The following is an 18786-nucleotide window of genomic DNA, read 5'->3' as shown; positions in this document are numbered from 1 at the left end:
AGCCCGCAGGAAATCCTGCATTCCCAACACCTCAAGCACCGGCCGCAGAGGAGCCGTTCCGGCGCTGACTTCTGATGGGAGAAGCTGACTTTGGGCGCCCCTCTGTGCCCCACCGTCCCTCTGGCTGCCTATAATTATCATCTCCTGCAGCTCCTGGCCTCCCTCTCCCAGGGGAGACGGGTTTCTCCAAACCGACACAAAACTGGTGTTTTCTCTCATGTCCCTTCACTCCGCTGCAGACTCCCTCTGCCCTCACGTCTCCTGCCCGGTGCGCGTTTTGAAAATGAAAAAAAATAAAATAAAAATAAAACCCCAGGCTGGCTTGAAGGCTGGCCTGAGCCGTTCGAGAGCAGATTTGTTTCACAAGCAGTGATCTCCTCCCCTCACCTCCACGCTCCCCGTGCTCATATTTTTCTCTGTGTGTGTGTGTGCGCGTTTGCTTGAGGTGGCGATCTAACCAGGATAGACAATCTGAGAGCGCAGGGCAGGGAAGAAAAGCGATGGCAGATATGATGGAGAGATTGAGCTGGAGCAGCTGAGTGTGGTTGCGACCAGGCTGTGAGCTGAGAGAGGGCTGGGTCTAGACGGTTAAACCAAGTGGGAAGATAAGTCCCGCAGAGGCGTTTCCTCTTTCCTCTTATCTCTCTAATTGACCACAACTTCATTTAATCCCAGCCCCGCATTTAATGAAGACCCGGCACCGCTTGCAGCTAAGTCCTTGCCCGAGCACAGACAAGGGCGTTCTGCTGCGATCCCTGCTCCGTCCAGCTGCTCCAGAGCCTCTGTCACAGGCAGTAGCGTGCAGGAGCCCTCTGCCCCTGCCTCTCGATGGTCATACCCGAAACAGACAGGGTATCTCCGGCAATGTCAAGCACAAGCAGCTAATTCCTTCTTTCCATGTTCAAATGGAAAAAGGTGAAGATTAATAAATGCGCTGGGAATTTCTTTTTTTTTTTTGGGCCCAGACCCATTGCTTCTTGTACCAGTGGAGCAAATTCTCCTGTTGCTTTTACAAAACTGCTGGGACACACACACGCAAACAGAAACCGAATCACTACCGGGCCCTAAGAAGACAAGACAGTCCGCTGCAGCTGGGCTGATATCTCCGCACTGGTAACAGGTGGGTTGTGGGCTTTTCTGTTTTGTAAGAGTGGACTTTTAACTAGAAGGCCATGAGTTTTAATCCCTTGAGCGTGGGACAACATTACACTCAGATTGTGCCAGTTAAATGCCTACCAGTATAAATGGGTACACTGCTGGGTGTGAATGGCAAGAAGAATTTGCTCTAAATTCCATTATCCGGTTAGTTAAAAAGCTTATAAAATATCTTAGTACAATCAGTTGCTTAGCCAGTCTTTTGGTTGGCTTTAATGGATGTATTGTTTTGAAAGTCCCCTAGCTGTACATTATATAAAGCAGACAATCTATTTTGAAGTACACTTCTCTGCCCCTTCCAGATCCACCTTGTCAATACTAATTCTCTTAGCATTGAAGTTAATTAATGCCTGAGATGACCTACACTATGTACAGTAGGCATCTATTATCACTTTAACAACTCATGCCATAATGTAACAGACTTGCCACTGTCTTTGATCTCTACCCTGTCATAAACTCAGAATGGCATGCTTCTGTGGACAATGCAGCTTACATGCATGTGTGTCTTGCTTCTCTGTGGCTATCAGTGCATCTATTGAAAGTGATTAAAGTGTTCTGTGTAAATGCAGATTTTACAGATGTGTCTGTTATGTCTGGTGCTTCTGTATGTTTTTGGAAGAGCTCAGCAGAAGCTTTGAACACTCCATAAATATTCCCACATTACTCATCTGAATCCAGATGCAAACACCCTTGGAACAGATTGTAAAGACCCCTCCCCCCCCAACTGCAAACCAATGGCAGGGAGTCCTTATCTTCCCGAGGAGGGGAGTGGGGGGCAGGGAAAGTTACACTCACACAGACACCAGCCAGCAACAGGGCCACCCTGCTAAAACACCATAAATCACAAGTCACAGCACAACCTCATTAACTGCTGGGACACACACACACAACACCAACTGAGTCATTACTGGGCCATAACTAGACAAGGCAGTCCTCTGCTGCCGGGCCAATGTCTGCACTGGTAATAGGTGGGTTGTGGGCTTTTCAGACAATAACAAACAACAGTGGTGAAATTAAAAGGAGGTGAATCACACTCGTGTGCCATTGTCCCGTTCAATCCGCAAGCTCTGAGGTTGAAAGAGAAAGGGAATGCTTTAGGGGCATGTAAAGATCACCCATAGACACCTGTCTATCTGTTCCCCGTCTGTGTAAGTAATACATGTATACTTTATATAAATTTACAAATGATCTAATGCTCCAGCTATTGCAGACAAATGCCAAAAAGTGTAAAAGCCCTTGTAAACAATACTGATCAAAGCTAATTAATGGCTTAGGGGTATGTTTGAAATGCAATAATCAATTTCATGTAAGAGCTGCAGCTAGGCGAGATCACTCCAGAAATGTGTTTTGAGTGTACAGTAGGTCACACACGCCCCTCTGTGTGTCCGGGCTGGAGTGTGGGGCTGCAGTGAGGAAGGCTGTTGAGTCTCTCGCTCGGTAGAGGGGACGCTGTGGGTCAGCCGATGCCCCCAGCCCCTCCTGGCCACGGCTGCCCAACTCATTAGTCACGCTGTGGTAAACAAAGATCCCCATTATGGAGACCGCAGCAGCCTTTGCTGACTTTTCATTCTCCTGTCTTGTGCTGTAAGGCGGCCTCTCCGTCATCTTGCTGAGCTCCTGCTTTACGGTCTCTCGATGTGCCCTCCCTCTCTCCAGTCCAAACACATCCTCACTGGACCAGGGCCTCCCAGCCCTGCTGCGGGGAAGCCACACCTGCTGCTGTTTGCTCCACTCGAGCAAGAAATTAAATCACTGAACACTCAATCAACATGATAATACAATGTTATACACTTTATAGAACTCTCTAGCTTTGTTCTGTTCCTGTACCAGTTGGAGCTTGCCTTTCAAACACTGCATTGGATAAGTAACTTGCACATTTTCCAATCAGACAACTTGCTTCAGTTAAGGCTTTGTTTAAGCTTGACTTCCTTGCTATTCAGTTTCAGACCCCCGGTGGCCTCGAGTCTTATTTCTGGAGGAGACATCCACAGTAAATGAAGCGGCGAAGTCAGAATGACTCCCCCTACAGCAGCCGCCGTGTGCCGAGGAAGCAACGTCACCTGCAACAGCACCTGCCCAGAGAACAGCAGCTGGGATGAAGGCATCTACATCCTCTACACTGTCCTCTACCTGGTCATCTTCGGGCAGCAGCCTGGCACTGTGGGGGTCCTGAGAATCGAACGGCAGGACTCCACCCTTTTAAACTCACAGCTCAGCTTAGCCTTGTGGAACAGAAGCCTTGGGGACAAGTCAGCTTCCTGAACATCTGCCTTCGCTCCACACTTGCTGATGTGCGTATAGAAGTATTGTTTCTTTTTTTGGATAAAACAACAGCTCCCAGTGTCACGAAAGGGAGGAACAGGGGCACGGCACCATTGTGACACAACACAATTATAACATAACAACCAGTTCTGCACCCAGATGCCCTCCGCCTAAACAGTAATTGACAGAGTCTGAAGCTTTTTGCCCTGGAAGCAATGGAAAACCTGCAATTGTGCAGAATCATCAAGAGGCAATTTTTCCCTCCCGTCCATCGTCAGAACGTTGTTCGTGCTGGTGAGGCCCCAGGTTACAGTGATGGTTAGGATTAGGGAGGGGCGGCAATGTGGTGTCACACTGATGTGTACAGGGACGGTTTGTGGTACTGGGAACTTTGGACAGCTCTTGCCCTGGAGAGAGACTCTCACAGGGCTCCTTTCTACTTGGAGAAAAGAGCAACTCATGCCAGCCAATCAAAACTGTCCCATCCTGGAAGGTGGGAGGAAACCAGAGCATCTGGATTAATCCCACACAAACACAGGGAGGACAACACCCAAAATTCACACAGAGGGACCCCCCAGCTGGAGTCGACCCCAGAGCAAAAGAGCCATGAGGCAGTACCGTCATCATAAGACTGAGATGCAATTCATTTTGTTTTTTCAATGAAGCACACTGTGGTCAATTTTTTCAGGGAATGTGGAAAAGACACATTCACCTGTGCGATGCAGCAGACGAAAAGCCCTGAAGACGACTTTATCAGTTTTTCCGGATGAGAGAGATCATTTGGGCTTGTCAGACATTGTCCAGGAAGAGCTGATGGTCAGCATGTTAGCAGCCATCACCAATGTGTCAGATAAGCAAGAATTTGATCTTCCTTGCACTCCTGTACTGAGGAGTGTGTGTGTGCAGTGAGGTGAGTGTGCTAAACACCAGAAGGAAATAAATAACAATCCGCTGCCACATCCAAAGACAGATCCAGGCCATGTCTGTCACTGACATGTTCCATTTGAACATGTTTCTGCGAAGGATTGACTGCCATAGCTTGACATATACTATAAACAGCACAGACATCTTCCAGCTGCTGCTTAATGCTTTTCAAGTGTTGCGCTGGCGTGTGTGTGTTGCAGTGAAGGAGGGGAGGGGTGGTGGGCGGGGAGTTAAGGAGGCTGTGCAGAGAAGTAATTAAAAGAAAAGTTTATGGCTTCGAGTGCTGTATCAGAAATGACACTCAAAACCAAGCTCACAGTGCCGGAGTCCGCAGGTTCTTAAGATAGCATTCTTCTGCTTTGCAGAAAGGTGTTGGCGTGCTTCATGTTGCAATGGCAGGAAGTCTGGCTGACCCTTACAGTGATGCAGCTCACAGGCCATGCTGGAGGGGGGGGGTGGGATTGTGAGAAAAGGATACAGGAATAAAAGCCAGTCTCTGGCTGTGTGTGTGTGTGTGTGTGTGTGTCGGGGGGGGAGAGAATAACCTTTAACATGATGTGGTGCCAGACAAAGAGCATCTCCTTGACCCCACAGAAGAGCTGCTGGGAGTACAAGCACGCGCTCTGCAGAGGCCTGGTTCTGCAGCCGCTGAGTGCACAGACTGTCGGGGTTTTGCGTAAACAGTTGTGCACAGTTCTCGGGCATGCTGCGATCCAGCCCTGTCCCTGTGAAAAGTGCAGCGAGGGCACTTGGGAATGTGTGAGCGTCATGCATATACCAGCTGAAAATGGGATGCATGCTGACTAGGAGCAATGAGCAGAGCTATTATTTCCAGGTCCTATATCCGTGACCTCGCTTACAGTGTCCCCTGCGCCATGTCAGAGCTCAGAACAGTTGCAGACAGGCACCCTCTGTTTGGATGCCTCTTTTAGATAATACTGGACAGGTGTCAAGCGTCAGAGCTCACTTCAGTTGAAAAGACACTTCATTATTAAGATCTACCAGCCTCTGAAGGAAAAGATGAGCAAATTGTTTATGGAGGGGCTCCCCCTGACAACATTGCAGGAGATACATAATCAACAAACCTCCTTTATATGAGTTTGGCCACCACCTGATGTGTTTCGTTTTAATGCGTTTTAGTATTGCCGAAACTGAAAAAAAAAACCCCACAAGAGTTCACAGGAATTTAGCGCCACCTGATTCCAAGTCTCCAGAAATCTGCCTTAGACAAAAGGAGCACCACAGAAAGCACTGACGTGTTGAACATCAGACCCTGGAAGGGCAGGTAAGGGATTGTCTGAGCCCTGATACATCAGTGTGAATGAGCTGCTTCAGAATTTGCTGCTACAATGTGTTAAATGCAGTATTAGATCTGTAGAGTACTGAGAACATAATGTACAAAATCATGAACCTTATTTCTGCTTTTCTTTAACAGTGAGCTTTCAACAATCTGCTTTTTATCTTTAGAGCGCTGTCAGGATGCTGGTTGAAGCCTGCCATCTTCTGCTCCAAATGAAAACCGCTGAAACAGTGAGGCTGAAGAAACACTGCCATATTCCCGGACAATAAAAAAAAAACTTCCTTTTGTGTGGCGCCTTTTGTAACAATATGTGCGAGTGCTACAGAGTCAAACATAAACGAAGTGTGATAAACGTCAGCATTTCTGAAGAAGGGGCAGGGGGACAGGAAGAAAGTGACCACATAAGCAACAACTGCAACTGGCACAGGATGTTAGAGTAGTGCATGTATTCGGTGTCAGGGAACTGACAGAAAGGGCTGAAATAATAGCTTTAGTCCTGTCATGGCATCTCACATCTGGGGAGCGTCTCCGAAGGAACAGCCCAGTTCCTTTTTCATTCCTCCCCTCTCCGCTTGATGGCTTTCCCCAGAAAGTCACCCCTACTGGATTCAGTTATTTGTCCCCGTGCAGATGCATTCTGGGCAGTGCGCCTCCGGACCTGTCCGTTTCTGACCAGACACGCTCACGGCAGCCCGCCTTTGGCCTCGTCGGCTTTCCACGGTTTCTTTCAGACGACCAGCAGCCAGCGGCCGGGCCACCACCTCCTCCGCCCTCGGAGCCAGGCCCGCGAGGAGGGGGGGGGGGGCCGTCTCGGCAGCGAGAGGGCCGGAATCGGACTCACCCGGCTCTGGGCCCTGCGGTCTGGCCGGCCACGGCGCCGCCTCGCATGGCCACAGCACGGAGCGTCCGACGTGTACATCCACACCGCGGCCTGCGCGCTCCCTGTCTCTCTCTCGCTCTCCCTCCTCGTGATCAATGCCTGCTTTGTTGGCGGGGGCAGAACCCCCTAGCGGTGTCCCAGAGGGTGTGTGCGTGGCCCAGCTGGACTGACGCAGGCAGGCGCTCCGCACTCTCTGAGAGGCAGGCCAGCCAAGGCCAAGGCCAACCTCCAGTCACCACGGGCTGCCCTTCCCAGCCGGGATTGGGTGCCCGCAGTGCCCCTCCCTGCCACTGCCCTGTCCCCCACCACTTGCCCTGGTCCCGCCCTTATGAACCTTTTACTGTGCTCTACCCTGGTAGGAACAGAGCAAAGTGCAGTCAAATACAGAGAAATCACATCAACCACAGGTGTGTGGTACAGAATGACAGTGTGAAAGTATGATATTTGGATTTTTAAACTGCAAGAAAGGTTACAGAGAGGAGCTTGTTAAGGAGCTTGTTTGGGAACTTTGTAAAACTTTTGGGGCTCAAAGTCTTCCTTGGTTGCTGGTATCTACTGTAACTGATGCCAGTATCCCATCTATCCATGGGAAAGCTGTGAAAAGATCAGACAAATGTGCCATGACAGTCTAACCTGCAGCCAGTCTCTAGAGCTGAGGTTCCTTCATGCAATGTCATGTAATCAGTTTCTGTCCACTTTTTTCTTTTTTTTTCCCAAGGACACAGCAGAGTGGGCCCAAACAGATCGGGACCTGATGGACTGCGTTTCTCCCTTCCTCACAGCCTGGTGCTGATGCGATCGCGATCACAGCGTGTAAACTGTGCCACAGGAAGACTGGTCTATTCGACCGCTGGGGGATGTGCATTCATTTGTGGTTGTGAAGTTTGCTGGAGTGGTCAGCTCAGTGCTCAGTGTCAGTCCTCATTCCCCATGTGCTGCTGGCCAGACTTTGCTCTGGATTCCAGCCTAGGGCATCTGCAGCCCCTACAGAGGGTTTACGTTTACACAGCGGCTTGCTAATCAGGGCTTTGTCATTGCTGATATTCTGTTCCGTTTCCAGCATGAGCAGTCATGTTGAGCAGAGCTGAAAATAGCATGCGATGAGCGAGAGAGAAAAGCAACACTGCAGTCCTGACGAGGGGCAGCCCTCCCCAGTACAGCCCAGACGGCAATCAGGGCTGATCAACACCCGTCTGAACACTGAAAGACTGCAGCTTGAATTTTTATACAGTGTTGTCTGGCACGCCCAGAGCCCTTTGTGAGACAATTTCAGGGCAGGCACCCTCCTTTCCGGTGATTCAGAAACACTTTTGGTTCAGATTTCAAGAGCTTCAAGTCTGAGTAAATTTCAGAATTCAGATAAAAAACACAGGCAGCTGCCAGGTCACTGTTTCAATGCATAATCGCCCAGACTGGTGCTCAGCTTTTACTTAGCAAATGCCACTTGCAAATACCTTTACGTAACTCAAATATCCTCCTTTTCATAGAAGTATGAGAACAAATGGGATTTTCTTACAGTACGTCTCCTACATACGCAACACAAATCATGGATTTAATTCCACATTTAAATCAAACAAGTTGGTTTCATTCAGTTTTCCCACTGATGCCTTGCTTCATATAGAAATACTGCTTGCATTGGGATTTCTATGATACATAAGGCCACGTTGTGGGATATCTCTATGTTTTGTGTCTGCTCCATTTTTTGCTGGGTACTGTGTGGCTGTTGTGGGATTCTCACATATCTGCTGTCTGATCTTCACACAGCTGATTCTTGGAGACCTGTTTGATGAATACAGACCCAGCAGTTTTCTGTACCTCCCGGGACCAAACTGAACACAGATGCCTGTGCAGTTGTCTCTCACAGGCCGGGATGATTTAAAAGGGTCAGTCCAGATGTCTGGCCCTGCAAAAATACCACCTCCGCCCCCCCCCCTCCCCCCCTCAACTGACAGAGCCTCAAGAGGCCTGGAAACCAGGACAGATGTTTTCCGTCCAGAGGTTGGAAAAGTCCAGCACACTCTTGTTTTGTCCTTGTCTCTTGAAATTCGTGAAAATTCCAGTGTTTGTTTAGCAGTCCTGTGCGTTTGATAATGGTTGTCACTGAGGCGTATAATTCCCAAGGACTCTGGAAAGGAAGCTCGCATGGAATGCTTGCAAGTCTATAAACACCCATAGTGACAGCCCAGGCCACTTCAGTTTCTCTAACCTTCTGCTTGACCTTGCAGCTGACATGTTTAAAGGTTTGTATACAGTAGGCACCAGTTCTCAGCCCTGGTTTAAAAAGACCCCTGGTCCTGCAGCGTTCATTTATCGTTTCAAATGTGTTGTCAGGTGCTGAACTGAACACTTCCTGTACCTGAATTATCTACATCGCTTTAAGAGCTAACACCAATTGAAGAGTTTTAGAAGAGCTGATAATTCGTTCAATCTATTGTTTAGTCTCCCAGCTCGGTCCCGGAGAGCCCCGATCCAGAAGGTTTTATCAGCCTTAATCACTCATTTCTAATGACAGGGAATATTTGTAAGTCATTGATCAGTGCAGCAAGTAGTCTTTTCAATTAAGTGTACTATTGTCCTTGGTTGCTAAAGATATTCTGATAAAATTACTTAATTTAACAGATCACCTGAAATTGACAACAAGTTCATTTTTTTAAGATTTAAAAAACTGGAGATTTAATTTCCTACCAAACATGCTGGACTGAGTCTCCCCTCTCCACGCACGGTTAAAGATGCCTAAAATGAGCAAAGATGTGTCCTCCAGGACAAGGGCTGGGAACCCTCAAGGCAGACTCAAGACAGACCTCGGTTTCTAGAGGATTCGTTTTCTGAAAACACACATGGTAATTTCTGATCAGAAGCCTGTTTGTGTGTGTGTACAGTAATTGTATCGCTCTGGACAGAGGGGTTTTGCATCTGATCTGTTGAATCAAACCAGCTGATTCTTGGTTCTTCAGTTCAGTTTCTCCAGTTTGAAGAAGAAGGTAATGGCGTGCTCTGGGCACCAGGAAGTGCTATCTGTCCTGCAAAGCTGACCTGATTGAGTCACTCCATGGAGATTCAGCACACAGTTGTTAAGAGCAGAGGGTGTTAATCTCTGTGTCTGTTAACACTAAGTGTCACAGCCAAATCTAAAAATAAAATAGTAGTACTGTGGTACTATACCTGTAGAAACCCTAAGCGTTTGTCTTAGGATGACATCATTCACTACATTACAGTTCTCTTAGCACAGAAAAACACAGCTTTTCTGTCAGCTCGTTAACACTGCTTAGTCCTTCTCTTGTGTGTGTGGTCTAGCTGTCTTGACTAACTCAGTCAGTGTGGCACTTGGGAGCACTAATTGGTCACTTAACTGCTGTTGCCTTGTTGAGAGCATCAGGAGAAAGCAAGCTGGTAGCTTTTCAAGTATCATACACCACTTCCTGAGCTCCCAACCCGCCTATTCCCAGCAACACTCCCTCTAATTAACTTGCTAGCAGCGCTCCTCCAAAATCCTACCTCTTTAGTTAGTAAAGCTAATTGCTCTGGTATCCTAGCAACCAGTCCTCAACAGGCTAATTGAAATGATGGTCGCTCAGAGGCTCCAGTCTCAACATTCAAGGTCAAGCCCCTCCACAGCAGGCCTGCTGGAGCCACGAGGCTAGAAGTGCAGAGCTGATCCCAGATACCAAGGAACAGACCATCAACGGACTGATGCAATTGCAATTCAGTTTTACATTTCAGTTTCACCCCTGTGGCGGCACGATGGCACTGCTTCTCAGTGGAAGGGCCCTGGGTTCAAATCTGGAACTGGGGTGCTATCTGTGTGGAGTTTTTAAGTTCATGTCACCTGTGTCCTGTGTCTGTGTGTCTGCCCTGCAATGGACTGGCATCCAATCCAGAGTGTCTCCTGCCTTGCACCTGCTCCTTGCCAGTATAGGCTCCAGCTCCTCCCATCATGCACTATTGGATAAAGCAGTTAGAAAATGGATGGATGGATGAATTTCACTCATGTTTGTGTTTTTCCATCACCAGGTTACAATATGACACAGTAAGAAGAGTCTGTGAAATCCACCAGAGTTTCTGTAGGTTGGCCCACATGTGATCACTTTAAAACTTTTCTTCACACATGCTTGGCATACTGTGAACTGTGAACTGTGAACTGTGAACACAGAGGGCACCTCTGTAGAGACTGTGTGCACACACACACGCAAGCACACTCACAGGACGTGGGATCATGACTTTCTTGCCTGGCCCTGTCTGTAAAAGGAGCCGGTACTGTCTCCTGTGAAGTGCAGACGGTATGATCCGGAAGTGACTGGAGTGGGACACCAGGGAAAAATTGGCAGGATCAGGACGGGATGAGAGACAAGAGGGCGTGGCGACAGTGATCTGGTGCTCAGAGGGCGTGGCGCAGGCGAACAAGTCCAAAACAGTCCAAATAGGGAAACCAGGGCACCTCCAATATCCAAAACCGGGACGTCCTTCCAAATCTGCTGCCCCCTTCTCTGTGTGTGCAGGGGGCACGTGACGAGCCAGAAGAGAGCACGCAGACACACACAGAGCACTCAGAGGCTCACATGTGGACTGACTGTAGACACAGGGCTTCTCAGGCACGGGGTGCCAGTGAAAGCCCAGCTTTCAACCTAATAAAAAAGGCAAATTTCATTGCAACTGGGGGAGTCCGAGTACAGTCCTGGTCCTGGAGGGCATCAGCCCAGCGGGTCTTATATAGGAATCTGGTTCCCCTTCAGAGAGCTGTTGCGAGCTATGCTGTCTCCCCAGTTCGCCCAATAATTCATAGAGTTGAGCTGCGATGGAAAACGTTCAGTGTTAACTCCCGAGCTTTCGTCTCTCTCTGAGTTTTTGTCGGCCTCTACACTTTCTTCCAGGAGCCCTCAGGGATCCCCCTTTCCCTTTGACTGTACCCCACGACCACCACAACTCGGTTTGTTTCCTGTCCGGAGGTGCTTTCTGGAGTTTCTCGAGAAACTCCGCGGGACTTCAGTAAAGGCACACTGTGTCAAGAGAGAAAAACAACAACAACAACAACAACAACAACGAATGAGGCAAAAGAAAAAAAAGGCAGGAAAAAAAACACTCCTCCTGGCGAAGCATCACTAGCATTGAACACTAGGGGGCGCGCGTGTGCTGTCCTTGACTGAAGTCCGATCGATTTTCTCTTGAGGAGTCGTATTGACTGCCTCGCCCAGGGTGACCTCTTGCTCCCCCGTGACCCTGAATTGGACGCAGGAAGCGGTTCGAAAATGGACGCCTCGACATGCTGACTTGTTGAATTAACCTGTCCGTGTTTGAGTCACACATCGAAGGACGTCAGTATAACACTTCTATGTATGTAGTTTTTACAAACGAACAGATCCAGCTTGCAAGGTTAGTGAAAACGAATTAGGAGGTCATTCGAAATCACCGTGTTGATTGACGTGAAGGACGCTGAAAGATTTTGGTCGCTCCCTTTCCAAGACCTCGCTAATCTTTTTTTAATGAAACAGCATCACCTACTGGCCAATGATGAGCAGTACACACGATCCTGTGTGCTCGTGTGTTTTTCAGTAGACCCTCGATTTATCGGACGTTTCTGCTAAATCTGCTAAACTTTTTTCTGTAGAATAATAAATACTACATAGTTCAGGAATTTCAACAGTGTCCTCTAGTGGTAGGTCAATTGCTAAGGATGGATATTTGTGTTTCAAACGCTTAAGCGAATTGTATACAGTATATTTACACATGACACGTGAAATAAAGCGCTTGTATATCTAGGATAAAAAGATACAGAACCAATTTTCATTGATGGTGTTGATTATGATAGTTAAAATAAGTCAAAAACTCCAGGAAGCTTATACAGTATGTAGTATATCTATTTTCTCATATAGCAATGTTTCCCGGCTGAAAAAAACACTATTCGTGATTTAACTCACTTTCTGGACTAACGGACACCTCTTCTCCCCATTAGTCCGCGAAACCGAGGGGTTACTGTGCGCTACAGTGCTACAGTACGTCTCCAGAAGTAAATGTGAACTTGGTATCATTGTTGCATGTTATTTTCCCGGGGACGGAGAAATGAAGTAAAAATGGGAAGGATATTTACTTAGGTTTCATTTCACACCTCTCTTCACCTATCCTGACTTCGCACCTCCTGATTGGCCTCTCTTTCTGTCCCCTGCTCCCGCCTCTCGCTCCTCCTCTCTCCCAGCCTTTGCTCTCCCGCTACATTACCTTTGCTTACTGCCCTGTCTCTCACACCTGAAGAAGGCTCCACGGCCGAAACGCTGTGTTTTCTTCTTTTTTTCAGCGTGGAAAAAACCTATTACTCGTTCCTTTGCAGCCTACACATGCTGACGCAGCTTCCCACCTGAACTACTAGAGTTTACCGATAGGACAATAAATAAGAGAAAAGGGTAAATAATGTAGTTTGTTATGTTATTATTCGGTCATTTTATTAGATAATAACATTACTTTATGTTATTGGCGTGTATGGCATCTGTAGTTTATTTTTATATTTAACAATGTAGTTCAACACCCGCGGCTGGAAATTGATCCCAGTACTCGGTAAACTTAAGTTTAGCAGAAGTACTTAGAAGACTCAAGCCCGTCTCCACGTACGCCACAGCAGTGTTTTCATGTTTAATTGCTGTTATACAAAAACAGTAGAAACCGATGACCCCTGACCAAATACTTTCACTCTGTCACAGACATGCACAGGATCCAATCCACGCAACTCATCCGTGTGTCTCCTCGCGATGTTCGAGCCGATAACACAGAAACACGGTCACTTAGCGCCCTAATCAGACCCAGAGCGCAGACTCGCTTGCGGGTAGTCACAGCGAGTGGCACCCCTGTACCGACTTGTCTCTTGTTCGTATCTCACATCAGATAGCTGGCTCAGAATGAAAGTGGGCCACAGTTCACTGTAATTACCTGAGGCGATTGTCCCCTCCTGCCGTCATTTCATATGAAATTCGAACACGGGGGCAGCTCTGGAAACCAGCATATTGCGCATATATGGTTATATTTATTGTTTTGTACTCTTAATGGCTGGATTTTGGTGATTAGAGGTAACTAATTGAACAACAAAGAAGTGCTTTGTAGTTAGAGATCGGCAGTGCCGATATTTAAGAATAGAGCCATATAATGAGAAGTAAAGTAACAGTTACTCTAATTTGCTTCAGATTGGCAGAAGGCGATGCCTTTAATACTCAGTTATGCAAAGATCCCATTAGTTATCAACATTATGACCAGGGTGCAGGGCCTTTCTGTTTCTTTGTGGTGGAGGGGTGACCCCATTACCTGTAAAGCGCTTTGAGTGGAGTGTCCAGAAAAGCGCTATAGAAGTGTAAGCAATTATTATTATAAGATTATTTGCTATCTGAGTGGGTGACAGGGTGTCCCCATGAAAACACACCATCCCGAGGTAGGCACATTAATCCAGCACCCTGTTTTGTCTCATTTATCGACGATTCCGTTACCTGGTTTGCCCTGTTTCAGTTAACAGTATGATCCGTATTTTGCATGAAGGCTGTTATTTCCAAAAGTTGACTGTGTCCTGCTTGTACGAAACTTGGGCTTGAAAGTGGGCCTCCCCCAGGGAAGAGGGTCTGCTGGTCTGATCCCTGCCGCTCCCTGTGGGCAAGGCCTCCTTCCGTGGTAAATAAGGGTACCGTGTAAGAATGTTTGCTGGCAATATGAGGGCATTTGATCAATCTAGGTCACTGAATACTCCTAAATCATTTCGTGTGTTGTGATTCCAGCAGCTGGCAGCAAGGTGGCGCAGTGGTGAGCGTTGCTGCCTCACGGCGCTGAGGATCCTGGGTCCAGCTCCTGAGCTGGGGTGCTGTCTGCGTGGAGTTTGTATGTTCTCCCTGTGTTCGCTCGGGTTTCCTCCCGCAGTCCCGAGACTGGCAGGTTGACTGGCTTCTGGGAAAGCTGGCCCTGGTGTGAGTGTCTGTGTCTGTGCGTGCCCCGCGATAGGCTGGCATCCCGCCCAGGGTGTGGCCTGCCTTGCACCCGTTTCCTCCGGGGATAGGCTCCACCTCCCCCCATGGCCCTGAGTTAGAAGAAGTATTTAGGAATGGGATGGGTGCCAGTATTATCTGTATTCAGATACAGATCTTAAAAAAAAGGGGCTTAGTGGTCGCTCTTTGGCTAAGGATCTGCGCCTGTGGCTGGAAGGTTCATATCCCACGGCCGGCAGAGGAATCCTACTCCGTTGGGCCCCTGAGTGAGGCCCTTAACCCCAGCTGCTCCAGGGGCGCTGTATAAATGGCCGACCCTGCACTCTGACCCCCCAGCTTCTCTCCCCGTCGGTGTGTCTCATGGAGAGCAAGATGGGGTCTGCGAAAAAGACAATTCCTAGTGCAAGAAAGTGTTCATGGCCTATAACATGATCTTATCTTATTCATGCATTCGTAATATGCAGCCCTACAAGCCTGAGATCCTGAGGATTTTCAATGGAAAATGTGCAAAAGTTAGTTCAAAGCCACAACCCAAAAAAAACAAAAACACAGTATCTGACAGGAGGAGCAATGAGTTTTTGAAATGGGTCGGTAGCTGCACGCGACTTGATAAGATCTAGGCCTGTGTTCCTTCCATATACCCCCCTCCTCCCCCCCTCGAGAGGTTTGTTCTAAGTGAGAGTCTTGAAACAGAGTTAGGAGCGACCTTTAAAGGGCCTGTTGAATTTTTTGTTTATTAACGTGTTAAACAAGGGTGGTAAATCATTTATATCAGAAATAAACAGGCTGACTTGCACCTCACAACTGCGATAAATGGTAGAAAAGCCAATAAAGAAAGAGGCGTGTTGTGTTAACACTTCACCTCAACAGCGAGTGAGGCGTATCTGTCAGGAACCTGTCTAACCACATGGACCGGCCCAGAGATGTTACAGCAAACTCCGGGGCAGATGGTGTTAATATCAAACCTACAGAATCATTTTCTAGCAGTGGCGCTTTTACAAAGATTCTAAACCCGGTGTACTCCTTCTTTCTCTGCAGACTTTAAAAAAAAATCTTTGAGCAAAGTTTTTCATTTTTCAAAACATAACAAACCCTCCGGCACTTCCTCTCCTCATTAGTGGTGTACCCCTCTGAGGGTGTTTCCTGTCAAAGGGCTGCAGAAGTGCAATCTGACATAAGAGGAAGAACTACAGTACAGGACACTAAAGAACTGCCCACACGTGTCCACTTCTCTCGATCCACAGACATGTTATGGGGCTGTTAGATTTTGCTTTTTGTCTTTACCTATGTTTGTTTTTGTCCTCTGCTTTACCATCCTGTGTGCATTGAATTTTGCTCCTTTGCAGTCAGTGATAAAGTTGATGGGGCGAGACATGCCCCCTCCGCCAGCTCGGACCATGCCACTCTTGGCTTGCAACAGCCTGGGCCTTCCGTGACTTAATGAAGTTGTTTTGACATGAAGCTGACCTCATGGTTTGCCAATGTGTTTTGGATTGAGTCCCGACGTGGACTTGGATGCGACTTGGATGGGATCTAGCTGAGCTTCTCATCCCAAAGATGGCACTTTCCTTAGCTTGGCACTGCCTGTCAGAAATTGGTGTCCAGTATTTTGTTAGGGTTTGAAAAAACGCATATGGAAGACTTTGTTATTCAGAGAGGTGGCCCGGCACCTACTGGTCCATCAACACAGTTTCAGGCAGGAGCCTGACTCCCTTGTGGTATACATGATTGTAAGAATTACTGCGCTTACTGACATTTTAATTAAACGCTCATGTGCTAAAGCCAAGAACGGTTCACTGAAACACAGTTCATGTTTAACTAGCAGAGCAGCAGCGTCTCAGGGGGGTGATCAGTGCTCTGGCCGATAGGCTCCACTGTTCTCACACTGACCCTGTTCCTTCAGCTTCACCGGACAGCGGCATCCTCCCTCGCACCAGGAAGATGAGAATCTGACACAAGTGAAAGATTTGAGAAGGAGGAAGCCTGAGTTTTGAGAAGTCGGGGCAGAGTGCTGGTTAAGGTCAGCGTACTTCAATGTGATGAGCACTTGATTGGACTTGTTATTTCCTCTTTGCACTGTCCCTCTCTCCAGCCTAACTGTAACAGTGACAGTAACGGCAGTAACCAGAGCTGAATCTTATTCGTGAATGTAATTTAGCCTTCCTAATGTTAAAAGCAAATCAGTCATCAGAAGTGAGAATTTCTTTCAGGACTGTGTAATTCTTCTGTGGGACAAGAACTCCCTAGAAAACACAACTCTTGTATCGATAAATTGCGATTGGTCTGCAGTTTCTGTTGAAACACTTTCGTTTCCCTAGATGTTGTGTTCGTTCATATGTGCTGGTGCTCTTAACACTATGCCGTGTTTGCTGTGTTCTCAAGACCCAGTGCTTGATGAACCTTAGAGCAAAATCTGTTTATTTGAGCTGGCGTCTGCTGGCTTTGTAAAGCCCTTTGAGATCCGTTTCTGATGAAAGCCACTGCATACGTTTACAATCAGCTTCAATTTCTTGGTAACTGCTTCATAAGTTCAAAGTCTTTGAATAACTGGGTGTAACAGGGAAGCTGAATTGGGAGTGTAAAAGGGGGTAAGAGCTGCCAGGAGGCAATGATGGACACACCCACAACTGTAGAATCTGACGTTCTCACGAGCAAAGCCAGAAATCGGCTGCACCTGCGAACAATGTGACCCCATAAAAAAGACATTCAGAATAGACAGGGGTCGTCTGTTCGGACCCTCGCAGCCTATCTGCCAGTGAGACATGAGAACTCGGGGTGAGAGCAGCTGCGATCATTTGGAAAAGATTTGATAAACTACAGGTTAGGTGAAAATAAACATGCAGATGCACCAGACGAGAAAGGGGAGAAGCTCTTCATTCCGAATGAGTAATGGCAGGAGCTCCCAGGCTACAGGTGACGTACTGTGTGTTACTCAAACTCTGGGAGGTGTGTTGTCAAGCCTCAGGGAGCAGTTAAAAATATTCGGTAATTACGTTTAACAAAAGAATAAAGGATTTCATACCATCTGGGTTTTAATCTTTTCCCCATGGACCAAAAAGGCTGAATGTGATGGAAACTCATTTCCTGGCTTGGGTCGTGGAAAATATTTGGTTGGGGTTCTGAGATGATTATATGAACCAAGCGAATAGCATGGGTCCAGTGACATCCTCCCATGTGTCATTTTTGTATAAAAAAAACCTACACCGTTGGAACTCCTATTGCATAATAAATTACAAGTATCACCCTAGAAGAAGGACCGTAAATGACCATAAATGAGCCGTTTACCTCGACTAATGTAAGTAATTCCCAATGTCAGCTGTAAAGTGTTTATAGATACAATTATATTGTCGCAGACTTTATTTGTCATAAAGGCTAATTTGATAAACGTCTTGTCTTCCTTTTGTAATTCTGTAATACCATTTCCTCCCACTGCACTTAAAGCTTATGTTGACCGGTAAGTGGCATTTAATCCTTGCATTGAATTTCCCCATTAGGTCAATCTCATCTGATTGGTACTTGATTGTTTTTTCACTCGATTTGCTTCTAGAAATTAGATCACATCCTTACATCCCACAGCCTCAAGCTATCAGGCCCTGAAGGGTCCTAGTGTTTATCTTGGGTATCTTGGACCACACTGAAGGGTTTCTCCTTGGCCAACAACTGAGACTTGACACACTCTCTTATCTGCACTGCAAAGTTTTATATCGTTTGTAAGTCCATGTGACAATCTGTGTACGTCGCATGTTAATGAATTAGATTAATTTGATTTAACCTTTATTAACCCTAAGGGAATTTCTATTTCACATCAATAGCTCATAACATATATGACAGTACCATACAGTGCAATACCATGATCCAAAACAACATTTACCAACGTTGCTCAGTCAGGACTCTGTCCACCATCATAAGACGAGAACAGACAATTAGTAAGGTGTCTGAAACTACAACAATAATAAGATCCCTACCTTCAAACAATCATTTCACGGTTCTACAATTGAATACTTTTAGGTATAAAGGCAGTAAATGCTTTCTTACTCTTTATAGAAGGGATCTGGTACCTCCATTTGGAAGGTAGGAGAGTATGTTCTAGAAGGAGTGGATGAGAGGGGTCATCTAAGATTTAATGTCAAGACTAATAATATGTCACTTCATTAGATATGTTATTCAGTCCAAGGACGCATTGTCCTGATCACCTTGTTCAGCTTGTTTTTGTTGGTTCATCATTGTGCTTTCTACTTTAAAACTCCTTAACTTACTCAAAAATACCTTTGTTGCACCTTGACTTTTTTTTCGGTCCAAGTTCATTTACTATTAATAAT

Source organism: Lepisosteus oculatus, chromosome 8, assembly GCF_040954835.1.
Source record: "Lepisosteus oculatus isolate fLepOcu1 chromosome 8, fLepOcu1.hap2, whole genome shotgun sequence".
Taxonomy (NCBI): domain Eukaryota; kingdom Metazoa; phylum Chordata; class Actinopteri; order Semionotiformes; family Lepisosteidae; genus Lepisosteus; species Lepisosteus oculatus.
This window is presented reverse-complemented; position numbering follows the sequence as displayed.